Raw genomic sequence first — 9,041 nt, 5'->3', positions numbered from 1 at the left:
CTGATGGCCCAGGGCATTTGGTAGGGAGCTGTACAAACTCTGCAGGGGAAAATGAACGCTGACCTCCACCATGCCACGTCCTCCTCAGGGCCTCCAGCAGCACAGAGCCCCCAGAGCCCTCTGTCTGCTGCTTATTTATTTATCTTGTAAAGATGAGCCTGGAGCGTTTTGACTCTTCCTGGGCCCTTGAGGGAGGAGGTAATGGAAGACCTGGCAGGAGATGCAAACGCTCATCATCCCTGAGGTCCCTCACACCGCCCTTAGAAAGCACACCACAACAGGATGCTCTGTCTCCTGGGGAGAGGATCACATCAGCATTGATAAACATTTATCAGCTCTGCCATCATTAATCCGTATGCCTTTAAAAATAATGAATAAAAAAAAGAACCTAAATAAATCCAGGGAAAGAATATATATAAAAATAGCAGGAAGCACTGGGGACTTGGAGTAGCATCTTTCCTATACTGGGGGGTTTCCTTCAGCATAAACACAACAATAAATAACAAGTGCTTCAACTAACAGCTATAAATAGCATCTTGTGTGCACACTCAGATGATTTACATTCTCGCCCTGGAGTGATTGGGCTGGAATGAGTTGCAGACTGTTCCTCTTCCTACATGGCAGGAGTTCTCCCATTACCTAAGCTTCATTGTTTTTACACTTTTTATTCCAGAGCTTCACGCATGGCTTGTTTGCTGCTCAGTTCCTTCCCGTGTCCAGCTTCCCTCCTTGCCAGCATTTCCAGCGACGGAGATGACACCTGATGGTGAGCTGATCAATGGCTGGTTTCCTTCCTCTGAACTCACCCCGTCCCACACGCACCACAGCCCATCAGCTTCCCAGATGTTCCCCCACTTGTTTTGTTTTCATAGGATATTTGAAATCGTTTCAAATCCACCATGGCGGCTGGATGAAAATAATTCAGGCCTCAAGCAACTGTGCTGATTTTAATCATATGCTTCCTGTTGAAGAGAGGACACATGCATATATACAGTACACACTCTTTCTACACAAATATATGTACACAAGTTTTCTCATGCAAATAACATATTTCTTCTGTTGGTTACTCTGATAACGAAAGAGTATATTTTGAGACAAAAAAAAAAAAACACCAAACCCTGTACGACACCAACAAGAAGTTTGTATTATTTGGATTGTTATGATAAAGGTACTAATGGAAATTTCTCTTGCAAAAATACATAGCACCTGAGATTTCTCCTTGCATTCATGGACATATATAAATGAGTCTTGACTGTATGAACTGCTAATTGAGAAGATGCAGTACAACTCCCCTTGTACTGCATCTTCTCATATCTATGCAATTGCACTTGCCTTCTTTAAAGCTTTCGTGCCACCTCAACAAAACAGAGGTCAGAAAAAGGGAACTACTTTACTAAAACACACTGCTGTCCCAGAATAGGGGTTCGCAGACTTTTTAATCTGGTGTGCCAACTCTCAGCCTTTTGAACTACAGCTCCACAGATGAACGCCATCTCCTCTGCAACCCACATGTTACTGGAGATGGTTCAAAGACATATGGGGAGTGAGAGCCTGTTAGAAGGAGAAGACAGCACCGCTTCTGCTGAAGGCAGGAAACAAGCCAAATGAGAGCTTGTGATGTACAGATGAAGTCAAGACTGTGCCCGCTTAGCCTACTGCTCTGTCAGCCTTGGCAACTCCCACAGACAAACTGCAGAGCCACGGCCATCAACAGAATGGTTGGCCTAGGCGAAGTCACTCGCTGCTTTGACATTTCTTATAGGCAGATACGGAGGCAGACTTCCCACTTCATCCCAGCCTCACAAAGATTCACTTTCCTCAAGCAGCAGTAACAATTGCAAAGAGGATGTGCCTGTGCTGAGGCTCCACACAGCTGCAGGGTGCTGCAAAAGGGCTGGAGGCACTCCCACTGATGACAATTGTTTGTCTGCAGCTGGATTATGCACATGGTTGCTTGCAATGTCCACAAATGGTTGAAGAACGCAGAGAAAACAGCTCAGATTGTTGTTTGTTTGTGTTACAAAAAGGAAAAGAGACTTTCTCAGTGAACAGCATCAATTCATGTCCAAGCACATGTCTTTGGGACTACAGTAAGTAATGCCTCTACTCAAGGAAATGAAAGCTGAGATCTGCTGCCAGGCTGGGCCATGACACCACCTCCTGCTTCTGCCTCACCACAAGTGGCAGGACAGCCTCTCCCGGAGTTGAGCGCAGCAGAATCAGGGTCTCAACCTCTTTGTGCATCTGTCAGTAGAGGGCAATATAGTTACAAATAATTGACCTGCTCCAGGTCCCCACCCAGCAGAAGGCACAGACTTTACCTAGTATTTTATATTGCCATGTGTGACCTAACAGTGTATCCTGCTGTTATGTGCTGTGTTTAACATACCAGTAACACTATGTCATGCAGCTGATACTAGAATTAATGTCTAGGGTATTTGTTTATGAAAGTAGGTTCCCTTGTGATCACTGCTATTTGTGGCAGGGGGAAAGGAGGGGACACAGCACTGGAATGGTTTTCCAGTGGGCGTTTGTTTACTGTACTTTTGTTGCACTGGTTTATCAGCCCAGGGAATAAGTTATAGCTTCCCAGCCTGCCTGTCTGGTTACAAATTCCAGCCTGTTCTTCCAAGCTGAATATAGAGAGCAGCTGGCTGAAGCTAAATGAATAATACTGCCTCACAAAACAATAGTGCTGGGCTCAACATGTTGCACAGACATCTATTTTGAGTTTGGATATTTAAAGACTAAGAGGCATGACAGGCACATTTATGGGGCAGCAATTACCAGCAGCCTGCAGACTGTGCCTTGGATGTGAACAGATTAACACCTTCCTCCCTGTGTGTGTCAAATGCCCTAGCAAAGAGCTCACCTCTACAAAGAAAATGTCTCTGAAGGGTTGACAGTTCCTTCCACTTCTTGTACATCCAGCATTTGCATGTTCAGTAACTAAAAGAAGAAACCTTCTGTGCTACAATCTATCCTACCTAGAATAAAGTGATGAAATTTAATGCTATTATTTTACTCCATCCCAGACTTTTTATCAGTGGGAAAAGGCAGAAAGATCTAACAAACCTGTATGGTTTACAGTTTTCTAATTTCAGGGCAAATGCTTTTCTCTTTAAGAATAAAAGCACTGCTAAGAACATCCTTAGCATACAAGCTACTCCAATACAGCTGTTACTGCTTTCTGAAAGCTAATGGACAAGGGAGGTTATTTTTTGTTTTTCAAAGCAATCACAGCTAGGATGTAAGCAGATATATATTTTGCTTCTGGAGATACTTCATCTCTTTCTGCTTCCTTATCTAAGTACAGCTACAAATGCCTGCATATACCTATATTCCAGTAGACTGGATTCCTATTTTGGACAGAACCTGCTAGCCTCTACTTCAGACGAATCTGAACTTGTGCAGAAGAGTGATTTGTATAATTTTGTGGCCTGGGCCTGCAAGTATGAAAAGCATAGCTCTCAGGACACTGTCACAACAGATTGAACCACTCTCACGCAGGGCAGTGCTAGGACAAGGCATTAACATCTATTTGTTTTAAAATTCACGGTCATAAAACTGGATATAAGCAATCATAACCAGAACTTGCCAGAGATTTTAAAAGCTTATGGTAGCTTCACGTACTTGAAAGCTCCAAACAGACTATTCTCTTCAGCAGGAAGGAAAAATACTCTCATTTAAATGGTGCTTAAGGGGAAAAAATCCAATCTCTCTTAACAAGCTTGCTGGGCAGTGACCCTGGAGTTAAAGAAAGCTCCTGATCATAGTGGGAAGTGACACTATAACCCTGGTTTAGGGGCTGAGATCTAAATGAACACAGGATGAGAAAGCTCTTGATCCAGACTTCAGCTAATTAGCAATGTGGGTTGGCCTGCAGATAGCTTGTGCATTGATGCATTAGTAGTTTCATGATAAGTAACTCAAAATACCTAGTAAAAACCATTCAGACATGTTTAAAAAAGAACGCTAGGAGATCCTAAACAGCTATTCATTATGTCAGAATTTGCTGTCTTTTTCTGTAGTTTTTAAACAATCACAATTTTTACTCTCATGCTGTAATTCTATATATTGCACATGACTAGGACAGTGAAAACAAGCAGTGGACAGAAAACCCCAGTGGAAAATTTAGTCTACCACACTTCTCACCTTTGTCTGAAGATGCCTCATGATATAAACTCTTTGGTCTCACCAGTAATGTCCATATTAATAAAGCTGAGCATGTGATTAAATGCTTTGCAATACTAACAGGATTTAGCCCAGGCTTTTGAAAGGTGAAAAAAGAAGTATAGAATCGTTAGGTAAGAAACAGAAAGACTCAGGTTTCAGGTTGAGACTTCCAGAAAAAAGTAGAACTGACACTGCAGCAGAATTACATGTTCACAGCTGTATTTGTGTCCTAAGGCTTACAGCAGGTACTTAAGAAGCATATTCTCTCAGTCCCATAGTACACACCTATTTACCTGGCTAACCTCTCTAAGATCTCAGTAAGGAGTGAGAAACTTCTTTAGTGGGCAAATCAAAGACTGTAACCTAGAACTATACTTTAGAGCACAGGCTTCAGGAGATCAGATGCCCAGTGTAGCCTGGACAGTGTCTTATAGCCACAGACTAATTTAGATCAGACAGGACCTCTGGAGATCATCTTGCTATCCTGCCACTCAGAAGGTCAAATACAGCAAGTTGCTCGGGATTTTGACTAGCTATGTGTTGAGTATCCACAAGGATGGAAACTCTACAACTTCCCTAGGAAACCCATTGCAATGTTAGGACCTTCTCTTGCCCTTCTGATGAAAAAGGTTTTCCCACTATTTGGAATTTCCCATGTTCCAGCTGGGTGCCTGTTGCCTATCATTGTGCACCACTGAAGAGTCTGACTCCATCTGCCCTTTTGAAGGCTTCCTTTCTCCATGCTGAACAAACCCAGCTCTCAGCTTCTCCTTCCACATCATTTGCTACAATCCTCTCACCATCTCTCTGGCCTCCTCTGGATTGATTCCAGTTTGTTGATGCATCGTAGAGCCCAAAAGTGGTAACAATGCTTCAGGCACATTCTCGTGTCCCTCAGTTTACTGCCCCCACTCATGCTCGCACAGCTCAGTGTGGAGCGGGCTACCTTTGCTGTCAAGGGACACTACTGTCTCATGTCCCGTGTGTAGTCCACCAGGACTTCAAGCTCTGTTTCTGACAAACTGCTGTCTGCCGCTTGGTCCCCACTTGTCCTGCTGCATGGGGTTGTTCCATCCCAGGTGCAGGACTTTGTTGAGTCTCATGAGGTTTTTTCTCAGTTTGTGTCTCTAGCTTGCTAAGTTACCGCTGCACAGTGGCAGCTCTGCCCTTCAGTGTATGAATTATGTCCCCCCATTTTGGTGTCGTCTGCAGGGTATAAATATAGGAAATAATTAGTGGGACAAGGTGCAACGCAGCATCCCAACCTTCTGAACAAGCCACACTTGAGGTGTTCTCTGCACAACACACTGTGTCAACAGCCATGCACAGCCCTTTTGGGAGTCAGCTGTGGAGACAGACACTCGGCACCCGCTGGTACAGACTGTCCTGCAGCTTGCAGACAGTCTTTCTAGGTGCCTGTCATGTTTCAGATAATCAAAGCGTATTACAGCAGTGACTGAATGTCTAGGGTATGTGCCGTGCTCTATCTGGAGGATTTATTGTTGCTATAATGTAATATTAAGACAGTAAGCAGGAGACAAAATGTCATTATGTTTGTTATCAATCCTTTTGCCATCAACCTGCACTGCTACATTTTTAACAACCAAGAGCATGGGAGGTAACCAAGAATCATTAATTGAGCCGACCAAAATTCACTGATTTCAGCAGTTCCCTATCCCACATTTTAGAGCGCTTTTGCTGGGACCAGCTCTGTCTTCCACTAACAAGGCTGCAGCAAGTCCAAATCTGATGGGTTAAATGCTCTGTTCTTATCTCTGCCAATGTTTTGCTGCTCTGGAAACTTTGCCAGGGCCATGTCTCCAATTTGAATTTGATCTAATAAAAGGCACAGCGTCTAGACGGTGAAGCAAACTGTGCAGGGAATGCACGGAGCCCGACCTCCGCTCACGGCTGCCGCAACGCAGTGTGGTGCAGCACAGCTCCTCACCACGGGCTCCTGCCCGGATGGCTATTGGAAACAGCTCTTTGTGTCCAGTGGAAGATACCAAAGCCTCTTCTGCACCAGGGAGAGCCCTCAAGCAAGAACAAACCACTTCTTACTCCATGCAAGTGTTATTCAGCACAAAAGGTTGCGCCGTTTCCCAGATGTGATTACAAAGCTGAGGAGACACGCTCGTGCTGCCTATTAATAAACATTTGGTTAGTTAGACAACTGAAATCTCCTCTCTATATGCTCAGTTTTGGCAGTGCTGGCCATGCAGGGCTCCCAGCTTCATGCTGTGGTGTGCACAGTGCTCCCTGTCTCCACACTAAACAGGCTCCCACCTGCTGCAATACCCGAAGAATCACTTGGCTTTGCTTACTTATAAATAGCATACACCTAATCCAAGTGCTAAATTAAATTAGACGTAAAATAATCACATAGTCTACACCTGGTTTCCTGCTAATGGCAGCTAACAGCCATGTTAGTAAATGCCCCTTTTCTCTACCAAATCTCTCCCCTCTGAGGCAGCTCTGGCAGCATTGCTCACTCCCAGAGAGTGAGGCTGGGATGAGGGATGCGCTCCGCCTCTGCCCCTCGCTGGTGCCAAGTCTGCTGTCCAAGGGGGCCACCCCTGAAGCCTGCTGCCAGTTTTTTCCCTCCAGAGAGTCCTAAATTTGCTATTTTTTGCATCAGGCACAAAGCACCAGTTCCTTTAAATTTAAAAGATTAAAAAAAAGATTAAAAAAAAGACACATCTTGCATTTTTGGGGATGCTGAGAGAGTGTGTACTGGGCACTTCTGAAAACACAAACCAGTATTTTTTCAACGTATCTGATAGGTCTCCACCTAAAATCTTTCATTTTCTCAGTGACATACAGGATACAGAGATTGATGATGTGGCCTTATGGTTTAAGGATTGCTGCATAATAATTTCCATATAATAATACGGTAGAAGATGCTGTATTTTTAGCACCTAACTTTGGCCTAAAAGGTAACTTGCCTGCTAGACTTCCAAGGAGCTGCTGCAGGAGGAAACAGCTACTGCCATACATGTGGTTCAATAAGCAGAGGTCCATAAACTTGCAGGGCAATCAAATCTGTTAGCAGGTATGAATAGTGAAGCACTGGGGCCAAGCCCCAACAAAAAAACATCTCCTCCAAGCAGGAAGAACATTGAAACTTCTGGATAATTTATTTTTTTATTAAAAAATTATTAAAAAAAATAAAAAAGCAGTATTTTTCATTTTATTTTAACCTTGACTGTAAGTTATCAAAATGATAAGAACAAGTAATTCAGAAGAAAAGTCTTTATCTCTGGCCTGAGGAAAGAATATTTGGGGGTTCACTCTTTTGTAACAGAAAAAATTCTGCTGCCAGAAAAAAATTCCATTATTCATACAGCTCTTTTCAGGCTACATGTCCTATCTCAGCCTACATGTCCCATATGTCAGGGTTTAGGCTTTGATTTTTAGGCAAATATCAAATATTTTACGCAATTTTGGGGTGGGGGAGGAGAGAAAGACTAAGTGAATGTTCGTAATTCAGGTTCTGTTTAATCCATGTTAAAAAAAAAGGCTTTGAAAGCCACTCTGGAGGCAGAATTTAATGTGTTTAACCCAGAACTATATATCCTGGCAAGCTGGAACTGAGTGAGAGGCATTAAAAACAGCCTTCACAGCTCTATAAAGCCAATTCCTTGTAAAGTACCTTTCTGCTGGTAGTTAGGAGCCTTTTCTTAGTGGTATGGAAGCTGTGCCAAAAACTGTGTCCCTGTAAACAGGACTTCTGACTTGATCACTTAGGAAATGACAAAACAGCAGCAGTGCTCAGGGTGCCCGAAGAATTGACAGGCAGAATTATGAATAACGGGTATAAAATATTAATCATTTGCCATCACCTATTATTGGCTCAGTATTGTGTAAAAATAGAGATGCTGCCTACTCTGACAAGCATATGGACCTTGGTTTCTTAACCAGTAGCATGCAGCCAGACCACAGTGGCTGAAAGGCGAACCACTGCTTTCATGTGCATTTTTTACCAGCAGACTCTGCTACACAGCAGAGCCACCCAGTAGGAAGGATGAAAGGGAAACCAGGATTTTGAAAACAGTCTTTCTATTCCTTGCTTTACTGTGGGCAAGCCAAAGGCTCATGTTCCCCACCTTTAAAAGACTGGCGACAGCACTTTGCTACCCTGCACGGATGGTGAAGATATGTGCATCTAAGTCTGTGAGACATTCTGGCACTAAAAAGAGAGAAACATCCTTAGACAGATACAGAGTAGACAGGCTGCCCTGGAAAGCCCTGAGTGATGAATGTGGCTCAGAATTTGCAAATCATGGTTGACATTTTTTTTAGGACTTAGTATTTTCTGGCAATGATAATGTTCTCAAAGGAACAGACCCACAGTCTCTTGCAAATCATGCACTAAAGCAGATGTCATATTTTTGATGCTTTGGTCCATTACATATATTTTTGGAACTATAAGAACTCCTAAATCCTCCAAATCTAGATTGAACATCCTATCTGTGTTGTAACATAAATATGCACGGCTGAAACCCTGGTTATGACTGTCAATACTAACTAGAGAACCCTAATGTGCTTAAATTTAAGCCCACTTAATTTGCAGAAAGCTATTCAGGTGCTGTCAATCAAGCTGGGAATTTGTGGAATATTTAAGTTTTTGATTAAGTGCTTAACATTGCAGGTTAATGCAAAATTATCTGCCCTACTTTTCTTGTGGTTATATGGTGACCTGTATAAATATCAGAGTTCTGTTTCATTCTTTCACTGCAATCAGATCCGCATCGCCCCATACAAGAGGACTAGAGGAAGTGAAAACGTGCATATCCTTGTCAGTCAGCCCACTGTCATCTCCCTTGTGCTGCTCATTTCTCTTATCGATGAGATGTGGGTGTTCA

The sequence above is a fragment of the Lathamus discolor genome, chromosome 2 (genome assembly GCF_037157495.1).
Source record: "Lathamus discolor isolate bLatDis1 chromosome 2, bLatDis1.hap1, whole genome shotgun sequence".
In the NCBI taxonomy this organism is placed as follows: Eukaryota; Metazoa; Chordata; class Aves; order Psittaciformes; family Psittacidae; genus Lathamus; species Lathamus discolor.
This window is presented reverse-complemented; position numbering follows the sequence as displayed.